We start from the raw sequence: 17,823 nt of genomic DNA, 5'->3' as shown, positions 1-17,823 counted from the left end.
CATAAATTAGAGGGGTGTGTTGTGATTTTGTAGTGTTATTCTGACTTAATTTACTATGTCCATAATCCTGAACAACTGAAGAAATGTTGCTTATGTCAAAACAAAATCTGATTAGTACTCTGATATTACACAGGGTAAGTACACATTAATATTATCAGTATTAGTTATATTTATTCAAATTAAAGTTGCTGTACAGAAAGTTAGTTCATGCTGCCATTATCTTGGTAACGGTCAAGTACAACACTACCTAATTGAATGTGGAAAGACTGAAATCTCCAAAACTGTTGGTCAGAATTGCATTTCAATAATATATTTCAAACCAGCAGTTAAATTTTATAATAAATTCTGATTCTTTAGCTTAGAGCACAATACCAGGCTGGTTCAGCTAATGCACATGCACACTCTAGAGTAAACAAACCATCAACAAAGGTTATTTGCTCTTAATTTCTTCACCATTTATTTTCGTTATGATTACAATTTCTTGCATTTATTCTGTTTCGAGCGGTCCATCTCCTCTCCCTTATACTGTCTCTGGTAATATTTTGCAATATATCTTTAATAAATCCGATCCATTCCTTCTCTGAGGTAATGTCCTCTGACCGAATATGACATAATGAAAACTTTAAGATTGTTTTTTTTTTTTCTTTTTTTTTTTTTTACAGTATTTGTGATTCATTTCCTAATGATTTAAGAAATGATGTTAGGATGCTATTATTAAATCTCTAACTTTGACTCTTCTCTTGGTTCCAGACTCCAGTAAAAAGGAACAAAGCTTGTTTAAATGCATAAGGTCTTTTGTTTGTGGACCAACAATGAAACACCTGACCCACCTAGTTGGCATGGTGCAGGCATGTAAGGACCAGCCTGGACCCCTGATTAGGCAGCCCTAGCAGACAATGTTCTAAGCAAGGTCCCAAAAGAGTGGAACTACATTCCTGAACCCAAGTTTAACGAGACCAACAAGAGTATGTAAAGTTTCATTAGCAATAATAATCAGTAGTATTTTGTATTGTTTTGTTTTGTTTTCATTAGTTTCATTACTAATAATAATTAGTCGAATTTTGTATTTTATTGTTTTTTGTTGTTGTTTTGTTTTACATTTATAATTTAATATAATTACCTCTGGAAATATCTATCCTATCTATCTGTCTGTCTGTCTGTCTGTCTGTCTGTCTGTCCATCCATCGTTCTGTCATTCTACTGTGTATGCATACTACATGCTAAAATCAAACCAACTGTTTTGTTAACATTTCTCTCTCTCCACATCAGGCAGCATGAATCTAGAAATCCAAGCCCTCTCCTTTATCTTCACACACCTTCCATCTGCTGTAGCCTTCCTCCATCTGCCTGTGTGCTTCCTCTTTACCGTGGCTGAGAAGAGGCTTTTCCAGCATGCTCGGTAGCTCAGGTCCACCGGCCTGCTCATCTGGGTCTTACTGACTTGTTATTGTTTTATTTGACTTGTTTTATGCCATATGCAACCAGTTAAAGGAATAATTCACTCAAAAATAACAATTATGTCACCATTTACTCACCCACATTTTGTTCCAAATCTTTTTTCTGTGGAATACCAAAAAAGATTATAGACAGCCTCAGTCAACATTAACTTTTATTATTAAAAAAAAAAAAAGATGTAAAGAAAGTGAATGGTGACTGAGAATTACATACTACCTATATAGACCTTATTCACAACAGAGCCATATTTTATGTTTAAAGTGAATGAAAACGAGGCTGGGAGGAATGAACTTACAGTTTCTTCAGTGGCATGCACTGTATAAAGCTCAAAGATCACATCTAATTTTCTACAATGTTTTCTGAAGTTTTTTTGTCTACAGACATTTCTTGGAAAGATGTTTTTTTTATTATTTATTTTTTTTATTTTTATGTTTGATCAGTTGAATGATCCAAAACACTTTAAACAACAGTACTACTCATTGAGGAGATTGTAAGTTTATCCCTTGCAGCTCTGTTGTCATTCTCACCAAAAATGTAAGATGGCACTACTTGAATAAGGTCCTAATAAGGTAATAATATCTCCTGTTGTGTTCCATGGAAAAAAGAAAGTCATAAGAGTTTGGAACGACATGAGGGTAAGTAAATGATAACAAAATTGTTTTTATTTTCTTGTAGCTGCAACTGTTGTATTATTATGTAATTTTAAAGAAATCAGCCTCACCATTCAGTCTTTTACAGAAAAAAATCAACCTTCATCCTCTTTGGTAAAAATGATTGTGTTTTTAGTTTTCCATCTTTTTTTTTCTTTTTTTTCCCCTAAAAACCAGTAACTCACCTGCTTAAAGTGTTTTACTATTTATAACTTAAAAGTTGGTTTGAAGTCACCCAGTATACTGTATTTACCAGATTTAAACAGTGTACAAACTGTATATATATTGTGTATACTGTATATGCATACTGAGGATTTCTTAAAAAATAATGCCTTAAATAGTTTAAAACGTCATACAAAGTCTAGTGAAAAAAAAAATAAAAAAATTGCAAAATCAATATTTGGTGTGACCACCTTTGCCTTCAAAGCAGCGCCAATTCTCCTAGGTACACCTGGACACAGTTTTTCTTGGTTGTTGGCAGATAGGATGTTACAAGCTTCTTGAAGGATTCACCACAGTTCTTTAATCTGTTTTGGCTGTCTTAATCCCAGACTGATTTGATGTTCAGTGGTGGGCTCTGTGGGGTCCATTCCATATGTTGCAGGGCTCCCTGTTCTTTTATTCTATTCTATTCTTTTTGCAAAAGTAATGTTTGGAAGTTTAAAATTTATATTTCCTACTGAAACACTAAAGCTGAAGAATATATCTATCTATCTATCTATCTATCTATCTATATATATATATATATATATATATATATATATATATATATATATATATATATATATATATATACACACCGATCAGCCACAACATTAAAACCACCTGCCTAATATTGTGTAGGTCCCCCTCATGCCACCAAAACGGCACCAGTCCTATTCTTCTCACCACAATTGTACAGAGTGGTTATCTAAGTTACTGTAGACTTTGTCAGTTCAAACCAGTCTGGCCATTCTCTGTTGACCTTTCTCATCAACAAGGCGTTTCCTTCCGCTGAACTGCCGTTTGTTTTTGGCACCATTCAGAATAAATTCTAGAGACTGTTGTGTGTGAAATCCTAGGAGATCAGCAGTTACAGAAATACTCAAACCAGCCTGTCTGGCACCAATCATGCAATTATCTAATCAACCAATCATGTGGCAGCAATACAGTGCATAAAATCATTCTGATACGGGTCAGGAGCTTCAGTTAATGTTCACATCAACCATCAGAATGGGGAAAAATGTCTCAGTGATTTGGACTGTGGCATGATTGTTGGGGCCAAACAGGCTGGTTTGAGTATTTCTGTAACTGCTGATCTCCTGGGATTTTCATGCACAACAGTCTCTAGAATTTACTCCGAATGGTGCCAAAAAACAAAACAAAAAAAGTCCAGCGAGTGGCAGTTCTGCAGTAAATTTGCAAATGTATTCAAAAGAAAAAACTGAAATATCACATTGACATAAGTATTCAGACCCTTAACTCAGTACTTACAGTAGTTGAAGCACCTTTGTCAGCGATTACAGCCTCAAGTCGTTTTGGGTATGATGCGACAAGCTTTGCACACCTGGATTTGGGGATTTTCTGCCATTCTTCTCTGCAGATCCTCTCAAGCTCGGTCAGGTTGGATGGGGACCATCGGTGGACAGCCATTTTCAAGTCTCTCCAGAGATGTTCGATTGGGTTCAAGTCTGGGTTCTGGCTGGGCTACTCAAGGACATTCACAGAGTTGTCCCTAAGCCACTCTTCCATTGTCTTGGCTGTGTGCTTAGGGTCATTGTCCTGTTGGAAGGCGAACCTTCAACCCAGTCTGAGGTCCTGAGCGCTCTGGACCAGGTTTTCATTAAGGATATCTCTGTATTTTGCTGCGTTCAGCTTTCCTTCAACCCTGACTAGTCCCCCAGTCCCTGCCACTGAAAAACATCCCCAGAGCATGATGCTAACACCACCATTCTTCACCTTTGGGATGGTATTGCACAGGTGATGAGCGGTGCCTGGTTTCCTCCAGACATGACGCTTGGAATTGAGGCCAAACAGTTCAGTCTTCATTTCATCAGACCAGAGAATCTTGTTTCTCACAGTCTTAGAGTTCTTTTTTGCTTTTTTACACTGAGGAGAGGCTTCTTGACTCTCTGTCATAAAGCCCAGATCAGTGGAGTGTTGCAGTGATGGTTGTCTTTCTGCAAGTTTTTCCCATCTCCACACATGATCTCTGGAGCTAAACCAGAGTGACCACTGGGTTCTTGGTCACCTCTCTTACCAATGCCCTTCTCCCCTGATTGCTCAGTTTGGCTGGTTTTTCCAAACTTCTTCATTTAAGAATTATGGAGGCCACTGTGCTCTTGGGAACCTTCAATGCAGCCGAATTGTTTGTTTTTTTTTAGCCTTCCCCAGATCTGTGCCTCGACACAATCCTGTCTCTGAGCTCTGCAGGCAGTTCCTTTGATCTCATGGCTTGGTTTTTGCTCTGATATGCATTTACAGCTGTGAGACCTTATATAGACAGGTGTGTGCCTTTTCATGTCAAATCAATTGAATTTGCCACAGGTGGACACCAATCGAAGTGTAGAAATATCTTAAAGATGATCCAGAGAAATAGGATGCATCTGAGCTAAATTTCAAGCGCCATAGCAAAGGGTCTGAATACTTATGTCAATGTGATATTTCAGTTTTTTTTTATTATTTGTAATAAATTTGCAAAGTTATCAAACATCTGGTTTTTGCTTTGTCATTTTGGGGTATGTAGTGTAGATTGGTGTGAAAAAAGAAATAATTTAAAGCATTTTAGCACAAGGCTGCAACATAACAAAATATGAGGGGTCTGAATACTTTCTGAATACACTATATATATATATATATATATATATATATATATATATATATATATATATATATATATATATATATATAAACTTTGAGTTGTACTTCTAATCATCTTAGCAATTTGCAAAATCTGGAATACTGACGGATGAGATAATGCCTACCTTATATAATGATCCTTGTCTAATAATTTCTTTAAACAATTGATTTTTGAGTGTTTTTGAGAAGTGACCTGTACTCCATACTATTTATCAATGTTGGCAAAAGCAACTTTTACCGTATGCAAGCAAAGTCCAGAAAACGTTGCTCAGAGTTAATTACCCTTATTGAAAATGATTAAGCATCATAACAGACCGGTAAAAAAGAAAACTTTTAGTGTTCCGAGAAACATTGCTCCCAGTTACAGGAAAAGCAAAAAAGAAAGAGTGGGGGGCAAAAAAAAAATAAAAAATGGGAGATAGCAAAGAGGAAGAGTGATTATGTATTGCCTGTCTTAGACAGTCAGTGGAACCATTACTATTCATTAAAATAACCTTCACTTTCAGGCACTGCCTCCGGTGTAAACAATCAGCGTACAGTGTGTCGGCGGAAAGCGGCTTCTCTGAAAAACACCACCCTCCCTACCTTGTCAACACACAAACACAAATGCACACACACACCTCCCTCATCTCTTGTCTTTGCAAAGTAATTTGTAGAGGAGAAGATGATTGTTCTCCATCACAGTGACCCTGGCAGGCTTTGACGGCATGCATGCACATATGAAGATGAATGCAGTGAAATCGGTGGGCGGAGGGGGTGTTCTGCTTCTTTCGGGGCACATTGGTCCTAATGACATGATTGATAGCTTGTCCCGGATACGACGGGTGTCTCATTAATCAAGCCGCTGACTGGATCCAATCATTTGCTTCACCTGCACACTGATGGACAGGGAAGGATACAGGCACAGGTGCTCACACCCGGCCACTCACTGTCTGGGCTGCCCAGGGCCTTGCCGCTTCTCTCGGTGTCATTGAAGCTAAAGGCCTGCCTGACAGGCGACACTTTCCTTGTCACTTTGTGATTGAAAAATAAAAAAAGGAAGGAATAGGATAGTGGGGGGAAACAATGAACCAAGGGGTGTATCCGATGGGAAGGGTGGTGAGGGTGATGAGGCATGTTGGATAGAGATGAAGGGCACAGGGATAGGTGTTTTCAGGGGACCTTGAGGTTATTGTAGCGGCACTGTGTCTCTTGATCGTTCCTTTCTCTTGCTCTCCCTCCACTCTCTCCATTTCCCTTTTTGATTAGTGAACCCAAAGGAACTTTATGTAGAAATGCAGTTGGGTCCAAATGTCTGACATTGAAAATATGAAGTTATCAATTCCATTTAAACCTGTATATAAACAAAAAGTTTTAGCATTTTGAGTTCTTACTTGAAATGAATAAGACATACATAAGATTATGTACTATTTTTAGGTCACTAATCAAATGTAAGTCAATTTGTGTTAGTTACAGTACTATGCTAACTCCTTTGTGCAAAATATCAACAAAGCCAAACAGTAACATTACAAGATGCTCTTTGGAACATTTTCAAATCATGCTGGGATAACAGGGATAATCAGGTTTCACATTCTATCATTAAAGAAAAAGGGCGACATAACAAATACTAAGAACTTCTGAAATTCATGTTAATGTCCAGTCGGTTTTTCAGCTGTTCACTCACATTGTTATGCTGATAATATAATGAAGGAAATATAATGATAAAAAATTATAATATTCAATTTGAAAAAAATGCAAAATAGAAGCATTTTCCCATTTTGGACCCAACTGTTCATTTGTAGCAAACCATGTGATCAGCTGCACATTTAGCTCTTAGAATAAATTAAATTGAATCATATAATGCATTTTGTAAACGTTTCACATTGATCTCTCCCCACTTTTCTCTCTGTGTCCCTCCGTCAGTGTATTTGAGCACATGGAGAGCAGCCCGACACAGGAGAGAGGTGGGCCCACTGAACTGACTGAGCATAAAATAAGGCAGTTGCTGCTGGAACTGTGCCATAGAGCAGGTGGCAGCCAGCACCTCCGGCAAATCCATCACAGCATCCCGCTCAATGAGGTAGCGAATTGCTGTTTTTCACCAAGCAATTAGGTGGCTGTTAGCCTGAGGCAGACAGTGTGACCTGAAGCTGAGGGAACACTTGTGCAAAGCTTCTGTGCAGAAACAGAGCTGCTGCGTGCCTCTTGTGGAGGAAACAGCCTTGACCTGATTGAAAGAAGGATGGGAAAAGGGGAAAGAGATGCTGCTGAACTGAACTTAAAGGGATAGTTCAACCAAAAAAAGAAAAGTCTGTAATCATTTGCTCACCGTCATGTTCCAAACCCTAATGACTTCGTTCTTCCACAAAAAGAGATGTTAGGCAAAGCCTCCTCATAAAGTTTCTTTTTTCCTTGTTTCAATTGTAGACATGTGCAAATAAACATGTGCTAGATGTGTATCTTTTTGCTGCATTTGCTATGTTTTTAGACACTGTAAAAGAACTTCAACTGTTAAAAAAGCATTTCGAGACACATGCATTCTGCCTATTCCTTGTGCTGCATTTTGCTTTTTTTTAGCGCAAGAGCGCATTTGGTCTGAACCAGAGTCAGAAATTAACGGGCTCAGGGCAAAAATGTCACTGAAGGTGACAAAAATAAATAAAAAAAGTGCCACTTATGATAGCCATTTCTTATTTGTAACATCAGATATATTTCATTTTCTATTGTAGACCTAATATATACGTATCACTTGAAATTATCTGATGTTCATTTAAATGTATAGGTAACCGCTTATCTGATTATTTAGGCTGAACATGCATTTTAAGGAATTAATTAATTAGAAGTATTTGACCTAACACAATGACGTCATATTGTCATATTTTGTATGGTTAGAAAAAATATACCCTAACAATGCCCTCATAATGGTAAAAAAAAAATAAAAAATAAAAACGCTCCTAAAAACAACTCCAGAGGGGCAAATATTGCCCTTTAATAGAAAAGTTCATTTCTGATACTAGACTAAATAGCCTCTTTTAGAAATACTTTAGCCAATAGATACATTAATGCTATACATACTCAAGAAAATAATAATAATAATAATAATAATAATAATAATAATAATAATAAAATGCTTCTCTCAAAGACACCAGAACTGAATGCTGAAAATCTCTAAAATAAAGGTACACTTCATAATTTGGTCAGATTTCTGTGCGGACCCTGAGATGAAATCCTACAGGCACCCATGGATGGGGCTATGCCATTATTATGCCACATTATATATATATATATATATATATATATATATATATATATATATATATATATATATATATATATATACAGGTGCATCTCAATAAATTAGAATGTCATGGAAAAGTTCATTTATTTCAGTAATTCAACTCAAATTGTGAAACCCGTGTATTAAATAAATTCAATGCACACAGACTGAAGTAGTTTAAGTCTTTGGTTCATTTAATTGTGATGATTTTGGCTCACATTTAACAAAAACCCACCAATTCACTATCTCAAAAAATGAGAATATGGTGACATGCCAATCAGCTAATCAACTCAAAACACCTGCAAAGGTTTCCTAAGCCTTCAAAATGGTCTCTCAGTTTGGTTCACTAGGCTACACAATCATGGGGAAGACTGCTGATCTGACAGTTGTCCAGAAGACAATCATTGACACCCTTCACAAGGAGGGTAAGCCACAAACATTCATTGCCAAAGAAGCTGGCTGTTCACAGAGTGCTGTATCCAAGCATGTTAACAGAAAGTTGAGTGGAAGGAAAAAGTGTGGAAGAAAAAGATGCACAACCAACCGAGAGAACCGCAGCATTATGAGGATTGTCAAGCAAAATCGATTCAAGAATTTGGGTGAACTTCACAAGGAATGGACTGAGGCTGGGGTCAAGGCATCAAGAGCCACCACACACAGACGTGTCAAGGAATTTGGCTACAGTTGTCGTATTCCTCTTGTTAAGCCACTCCTGAACCACAGACAACATCAGAGGCGTCTTACCTGGGCTAAGGAGAAGAAGAACTGGACTGTTGCCCAGTGGTCCAAAGTCCTCTTTTCAGATGAGAGCAAGTTTTGTATTTCATTTGGAAACCAAGGTCCTAGAGTCTGGAGGAAGGGTGGAGAAGCTCATAGCCCAAGTTGCTTGAAGTCCAGTGTTAAGTTTCCACAGTCTGTGATGATTTGGGGTGCAATGTCATCTGCTGGTGTTGGTCCATTGTGTTTTTTGAAAACTAAAGTCACTGCACCCGTTTACCAAGAAATTTTGGAGCACTTCATGCTTCCTTCTGCTGACCAGCTTTTTAAAGATGCTGATTTCATTTTCCAGCAGGATTTGGCACTTGCCCACACTGCCAAAAGCACCAAACGTTGGTTAAATGACCATGGTGTTGGTGTGCTTGACTGGCCAGCAAACTCACCAGACCTGTCTGGGTATTGTCAAGAGGAAAATGAGAAACAAGAGACCAAAAAATGCAGATGAGCTGAAGGCCACTGTCAAAGAAACCTGGGCTTCCATACCACCTCAGCAGTGCCACAAACTGATCACCTCCATGCCATGCTGAATTGAGGCAGTAATTAAATCAAAAGGAGCCCCTACCAAGTATTGAGTACATATACAGTAAATGAACACTTTCCAGAAGGCCAACAATTCACTAAAAATGTTTTTTTTTATTGCTCTTATGATGTATTCTAATTTTTTGAGACAGTGAATTGGTGGGTTTTTGTTAAATGTGAGCCAAAATCATCACAATTAAAAGAACCAAAGACTTAAACTACTTCAGTCTGTGTGCATTGAATTTATTTAATACATGAGTTTCACAATTTGAGTTGAATTACTGAAATAAATGAACTTTTCCACGACATTCTAATTTATTGAGATGCACCTGTATATATATATATATATATAAAATAGAATAACAAAGAATAAAATATGTTAATATAATGTATGCATGTTGAAAACCACAAAAATGACATTTGCAATCTTCTACATGTTACTTTAAAAAAGGAGCCAAAAGAATATTAAAATAAGCACATGTGACTCCTGCATCATATTTGTAGTCTTCTTAAGACAAACAATGAATGGTGAGAATTAACCTGAAATTAAAGAAAAAAATTTGTGACAATCTTGCAGTCCATTGTAGATACGTGGGTGCTGTGAGAGAAGCCCGTTCACAGTGGTATGCGTGCTCACATGAAAACTTGTATTGTATTTGCTAGTTCATAAACAATGCAAGTTCTCGCGTGAACATGCGTTGTTTAGCGCTGATTTGTTTTTTGTTTTTGTACTAAACAATGGAAGTTCTCATATGAACATCTCCTTTTGTATTTCTTAAACAGAAAAAAGTCATACTGGCTTGGAATGACATGAGGGTGAGTGAATTTCATTTTGGGTAAACTATAACTTTAATAACAATGGATAAGACAATAATAGCAAATAATGACTGATTGCAAAAAGAAGCATTTCCATTGAGATCATCGTGATGTTCTCAAGGGTGAATTTGACCTTGAGCCTCCATGTTAAAAGCCTCCTCAAAATGGGTGCTGGCGATGTTTCAGGACAGTAGTAGTATTATCCACAACTGACCACACTCTCACATTCAGGTCTGACTCCATTCTCCACCATCCTCTTTTCATGATCCAATCAATTTACTATTGATAAAATCAAGTCCTGCTATCAGGGGCATACATTCCTGGGGCGGGGGAGGTAACCCCCTCAGGAATAATCAAAACAAGCAAGTACCGCCCCCGCCCCCACCCAACAGAGAAATCTAGCGCATAAACGACACTTAAACTATACTTTTGTGCCCCTTGCTCTACTTAACAATAAGAATGCATCTTGGGAAATTAGTACAACTCTCACTTAAGTCTGTTCTTGAGAACGGTGGTTCTTTGTGCTATATCTATACATATCTTTGTCCTCTTCCAATGTCCTGTTTTCAAATCCTATTCCTAGATATACTGATTAATTTCTACCATTGTCGGCCAATTACTCAGGGAATAGTAAGGAAAGAAATGTCCATTATGGCCAAAATTGGGTATGCAATAATTGTTGAAATGTATTAATTTGTCCGGTGATGTGTTTTAACAAGCCTGTAGAGATTAACTTGACCATTTTAATAGTAATTTAGTTTTGCTTAATGCAGTCTAATAATAAGATTAATCTAGACATGTCCAGATTTCTGTGAATTTGTTCCAGTCAGGAATAATGGAATGTATTTTGAGGATGTTAGTAGCAAACCTGACCCTTTTATGTTTTTTTTTTTTTTTTTTTTTTTTTTTTGAAGGCACTGTTGAGGTCCGTTCTAACATCTCTTCCAGAGATGGATGCAGAGTCTCCTTTAGGACGTGTCATTTTCTCCTCTGAAGCAAACGGTCCAAACTGCCATATATCTCAGTTCAACCCTCTTACTGAGTGTAATTCAATCGGTTGTAACAAGTTAGATCAGGTTGGTTCTTTGTTATTTACCTTATTTTAACCTTTCAGCCTTCCAATGCACTTAGTTGAGGTGCCACATGTACTCCTGAATATTTTTCATTTATGTAACTTTTATTTACAGCACTTTGTTAAAGCCGTGAACTACTTCTCTTCTGTACTCTTTCACGCTCGAGTGAGTATAACTTCTCGTCAAGGCCACCAGGCAAGGTGAATATAAGAGAGCGACTGAAAGACTGAAACTGCTTTTCTAGGATAAACTTGACAATTCTCCATAGGTCGCTCTGTCCCTAAGCAATAATTTAGTGTGAAGAAGGCACAAAGAAAAACATTAAAAAAGGTTAACCAAAAGAGCAGAGTAATTGAAAAAAAAAAAAAGACTTGAAAGGTGAACTCTTGAAGTGTGATGTGGCTTTGAACAAAGGGTGAAAAAAGCATCCCTTGCGTATTAAAGACGGTGTAGGTTGAAGGTTTAATTACAAGAGCCATGGTCCTCTTTCGGCTTCCTCTTAAGGGTAGTATATGTTTTCTCTGCTCATGTCAGGAGACTTTTTGGAGCATCTTTGAAGCCAGAAAGTCTGAAACCTTTTTTTAGTTAACTTTTTCTTTTATTATCTTATTTGGCTCAGAGTTTTGCGTCTGTTAAAATGCGTTCTTTTTCCCGTTGTTCAGAGCTAGCTGTGGTGCTCTTAATCCCTTTTGTTTTCTTCTTATCACTTGCGCTTGCATTGCTTTGCATAAAACACCTTATTAAGGGGATGATTAAAAAGCCTCCTCGCTTTCAGGTTCCTGTGCTGTTTGTCAAATCAAACGGAGGGAGAAAAAACGAGTGCCGACCCATCAATCAGGCAGTTGGAGAACAGGAGGGGCTGGCACATTCCTGTCCTTTTGTCAATAAAAAAACTAAACTCAAAGTTAAGAGTGACATTCTGGCTATCAAAGTAATCAGATTTCATTTGGCTCCGTAACAAGGGAACGGTCCACTTGCGCTCGTGCACAGTGGTAGGGGGAATGAAGGAAACGTTGGGCGACATGCCACGAACAACAGCGAGAAGAATAACGACTCCTCTCCCAAAATTGATTTATCTTTCTATAAATGATGGTACATCCCTCCCCAAGTGGATTTATAAATTAATTGCTGTCTTTTTGGAATAAAAACCTTCTTGTGCAGACATGATAGATAGATCAGGTTAGGGCAGCCTTGTCCTGGACCCCCTCCTCCTTTGTTAGTCCAGCCCAGCTGGAGCAGTAATTTACTGATCATATTAACTCTGATTAATAACGAACAATACTTGCTGCTCATTTATCAACAGGCTGCTATGGATGAGAAGGAGTGGGACTGCACCCAACTGCTGCCAGCCTATCAGAGCATGAGTCAGGTGACCTTCACCATGCTGCTCGCGAACAGGTAATGGCTGCTGCTCTCGTTCGTCGAGATTCGCCCCCTCCTTCCATTTACATTCTGTTGAAGTGCTGCCTGTCATGTCCCACCGTGAAACGCTGTAATGAATGTGAATATGTGGAGAGAATGGATGAATCCTACAGTATGAGGCTTAATGTTTGAATGTGTGTGTGTATCTGAATATGGATGTATGTATTTGTCTGTGTAGTTTCAGACAATATAGTCTACATAAACCTTATCTGACCTGTTTGTGATTGTATGTATAGAATTTGGTGTCTCTGTATGACTTTTGAGTTTTGTCACTCTTCAAGCTATTAATTCCCAGCTTGCAGCCTTTTCTCAAAGTTTGGTGAAGAAAGTGCATTTCCACTGAGAGCCTCCTAAAGAAGCATCAGTTAAGGAAAAAAAATGAAAAACCAATCTGAGCTCAGTTTTCTGAGAAAATAAAGTGTCTGCATTTTTTAGAACTGAGTGGAAATCAGATTCTGACATGTCAAACTGTGTCAGAAAGTTATTTAGAGGTTACTGATGGTAGGCTGCTGTATAGCGTGAGGTTGAGGTTAAGTTTTTCAGTATTTTAAAAGGGTATCTCAAACTAGAAGCAACGTTTGCTGCTCTAAATGAACCAAATGAATGAACAATGGATTATGAACCATAGAACTGATTTTTTTTTTTGTGAAATGTCGATTAAAACACTCCTGGATACCCACAACATGTACAGGGGAGAAACATATATTTTCTGTTAGCATTGCCTCGTACCGGGTTACTGTTGAAAACACCTACTATTTGAGTTAGGCAATATAGCTAAAAAAAAAAATTATATCTCGATATTTTTCAACCTACTGACGATATTCAAAATATATCTCGATAATAATGTATTTCCTCGGAAATGGCTCAAAAGTTTGTTTGTTTTTTAAGTCAGAGGAACCATAATTGAATCCAAACAGCCATTGTACACATTGGCTGTTTGGACAATATTGTATACACAATATTGCTTAATTTTGTATCGTCAGCAAAATCACCACGATTACAGAATATTGTTAATATTCAATATATCGCCTAGCCCTACCTACAATGGAAGTGTATTTTACCAAATTGTGCCTTTTTTAATTAGTTTATTTTTACATTAAATCTATGTATTTTGCAAACACTTTTATCTGAAGTGACTTACATGGCTTTTAATGTATACGTTTTATCAGTACGTGCATTCTGTGTGAATCAAACTCATGACCTTGGTGTTGTTAGCGCTGTGCTCTACCAGTTGAGACACAGAAAAAAATCTAAATAAATGAATTAATAAAAAATGTCAGGAACAGAGTCAACAGAAATAAACTTAACTGAATCAAATTTAATATGAACCTATTTCTGCATGCATGGCGAATCACCCCCACGGGTCCAGCTTGTAGAGTGTCCAGATGTTAGTGTTTCCTTCACAGTGGGGTGGAACCTCTGAGAGCACCTCTTTTATGTTCAGTATCTCAATGATGGAGCACCTGCCCTCGTGGTCGCGCGGAGGTCCGGAAGAGGGATAAAAGAAAGCAAGGTGAAGGACAGAAGGTGAAACTAGCTTGCACTTCAGAAACACAGAGATTCAAGGACTTTGTTTGATGATTATCATACTATCTACTACCTTCAAACTCATGTCCGAAGTCCAGTCCATGAATTGTGAACTGTCATAAAGTGATAGTTGGGGTTTATACTGTATATCACCTGATTTAATACTTTTAGGCCTATCTCCCACATTCTATTGAAGACTATTATAGAATTTTTACACAATGAGTCAGTTTTTTCAGACCTCAGTTGGCATTGAAAAGGCTTCTTACACCTTTTCACACAGTTACATGAGCTCCATTTCCATCGCTTTAAGAAGGGACACCAAGTAAGAGAGAAAGAGATGAATTTGAAAAGGAAGGTTGATAAAACAGAGAAAGACAGAGAGAGTACATATACAGTATGCTAATATATAAGGTCTAATGTATGGGGGAAAAAAGCAGTATTAGGTCATGTAGTGACTGTTAGACACTGGAGTTCCTCTCCTGAGACTAAAATGTATGTAGGTCTTCTATATGCAGATATGCAGTGATCTGACTTACTATAAGAGTGAGAGCTGGATGTTTTCATCCAAGACTATTTATCTCTCATATCCGTCTCACTATAGTCTTTTCAGAAGTCGTTTTAATGGATTGAGATTATGAAACATTATTAGTACATATTTTGTTGGCCCCATGAGAGCTCTGTTCATCTGGTTATATATGAATAAGACATGTGCTGTAATGTGGCTTCCGCTCTCTCGATTCTCTCGCTCAGAACGAGAGAGTATGTGCGTGTGAGAGAGAGATTTACACAGGTGTGGGTGTCCTCTACTGTCACCTGTCATTTGCCTGTCTGTGGCAGCAGTGTCATAAATCATTCTCAAATTATGCTTTTCAGCAGAAAGTAATGTTCCTGTTCTTCCTCAGACTTCCTCAAATGCGTCTTGCATTTTCTTTAGTCAAATTTTCAGAAATGCGAAATATTTGGATGGAAACTCAGCTACTTACTGCAAACAAGGGTCCCGATCCAATGCAAGGGGTAAAGCTTTGTTCCATTCTACTCAGAAAATCTGAAATTCCTACTTTCTACTTGTAAAAGTGCAACAGAACACTACTTGAAATAAAAATTTCCAACTTGCAAATTCAAGCAGAAATGTTCAACCACAACTTTAAGATGCGGATGTTTGACGCCCTGCAAACACAGCATCAAACATCCTGACACACAGACAGCTACAACAAACTTCCAGACATGACCCACTAACTTTTTGACAGAGTTACAGTGTTTGGTGCTGGAAAAAAAAAACACAGTCAGTGGTTCAACAATCTGTGTTAGCATTCTTATCTATATTTGCTTTCTCTGTATTTTGGCATTAGATACTATGATGCAATACTTGCTCCATTCCAATTAAAGTCAAATATGGTATATTCCTTCTTGATATCTCCAGATTCTGACCATATAGCCTACTATTGTCCTATGGTCAGAAAATGTCATATAAAGAAAGAAAATAGCAGCAGTAGCATTTGTTTTAAAGGTGTGCAGTTCTCAGTTGAGAAGATAATTTATTGTTTTTTACACACCTGTCACTGCAAACGTTTGCTAAACAGGTTTTATTGTCATGCACCATTGGAACTTTGAAACAATTACGTATTATATTTGCTGAGTGAATGCTATTGTTAGCATTGTACATCTCACTGGGTGCCGCTGTGTTTGCAGGGTGTCAAACATCTGCATCTCAAAGTCGCGGTTGAAAATTTCTGCTTGAATTTGCAAGCTGGAAATTTAATTTCAAGTAGCGTTCTGTTGCACTTTTACAAGTAGAGAGTTGGGAATTCAGATTTTCTGAGTAGAACGGAACAAACCTTTACCCCTTGCATTGGATTGGGACACTTGTTTGCAGTATGTAGCTGAGTTTTCGTCCAAATGTTTTGCATTTCTGAAAATTCGACTAAAGAAAATGCGAGATGCAGTAAGATAATGTTTTTAATGTACCATCCTCTACATGGACAGCTTTCACTGTTGCCCACCATCTCCGTGTTTATATCACTGAACCTGTTTATATGGACATCCTCCCATGAATGTGGCGAATAGTTGGGAGTCGGTGGCCCCCCTGCAGCCACGGGCCCCGGGGCTTAAGCCCAGGCAAGCCCTTGCGGAAATGCGGCTCTGCCTAAACCAGTCAGTGATGGCATTGCCATCAAGGTTTACAAATGGTCATAACATTTTCGATCATCTTAATGTGCTTTTGGAATTATGCAAAACTTAATAAAATCCCACTTATCCTAGCGCATAAACTTTTAAGCAAATTTTGGGAGTTAATTCACATATCAAGTGTTTCCATTCAGGTGTTCTTATGCACTTTTTCAAAATTAGCATAAAATTAGTTGGATGTAAACCCATCTAATGTTTATGGACTAGTTGGAATAAAAGCTTTCCTGGTTTTTAACCTCCTGAGACCCGAGGTTGACTGCTGTGTGCATCTTCCATTTCCCTTTATGATTTGTAACTAGTAGCACCTAATAAATATGCAAAAAAAAAAAAAAAAAAAAAAAAAAGCAATTCCAATTAAAAAATTAAGAAAATTAAAAAGCAAGACCAACTAGTTTTCCTCAAAATTGATAGCAGCATATGTGAACAGTAGGACTAAGTTATATGTAAATAATACCAAGCTATGGAAAGTCAGATTTTTATTTTATTTTAATATATATATGTCAAATTGGTTATTGTGTTTTCAGGAATGTTGGTTATTCGTATTATTGAGACGTTACATACATTAGCATAATTAATTCTGATTCAAAGTAATGGCCAGCATCGTCCAGTCACTGCCAACCAGGTTAAAATAAAATTGTACATTATAAATGCAGAATCTATGTACTGATTACCATTGCCCCATGTCTGTTGAGTTGTCAAAACATCATCAGCAGCCTGAAACTTTTGGTCAGATTTTTGAATGCACTTAGCTGCACTGGGAACTGTGAGATGCTCCCTTGCTCACTATTAAATGAATGACTTAACCTCCAGTGTGCTCTCTGTCTGCAATGGTCTCAGAACAGTTCGGAATGCACCTTATTTTCATCCTAACTCCATATAAAGCCTCTGAAAGCCACAGCTTTCAGCTTTTGTATGAATGCATTGATTCTCAATGTGAAAATGCACAGTAAATATAGAATTTTTAAGGAAAAAATACACTACAGTACACATTAGTGTACATCATATTTAGCAGTGTGCCGTTTTGTGATAAATCACTCAAATTTTAAAAAATGGCATACCGTTTGAAACTAGAGACTAATCTTTTGACTCAAACAGGTTTCATTGTAAACATTTTATGAGGTTTTTTACCAGATGTACTTTTGTTGACGTTTCTCCCAAAGACAAACTCACCATGTTGTTTTGTCACATGATTCGATGAAAATTTAAACATTTCCGTTATAGGATCCCAACCACCCTGACAAAGCAACACTGGCTGAGCCAATGGTGTAACTTTGGGAAGGGACTACCTGTTTGACCAACCAATAGC

At 37.6% G+C, this 17,823-nt stretch overlaps 1 pseudogene; it reads left to right on the top strand.

The window, feature by feature from the left end:
- The window catches only part of LOC127420679 (uncharacterized protein KIAA0825-like), a 229,542-nt pseudogene that overhangs the window by 87,106 nt on the left and 124,613 nt on the right, over positions 1-17,823 (top strand).

The sequence above is a fragment of the Myxocyprinus asiaticus genome, chromosome 3, assembly GCF_019703515.2.
Source record: "Myxocyprinus asiaticus isolate MX2 ecotype Aquarium Trade chromosome 3, UBuf_Myxa_2, whole genome shotgun sequence".
Classification (NCBI taxonomy): domain Eukaryota; kingdom Metazoa; phylum Chordata; class Actinopteri; order Cypriniformes; family Catostomidae; genus Myxocyprinus; species Myxocyprinus asiaticus.
This window is presented reverse-complemented; position numbering and strand designations above follow the sequence as displayed.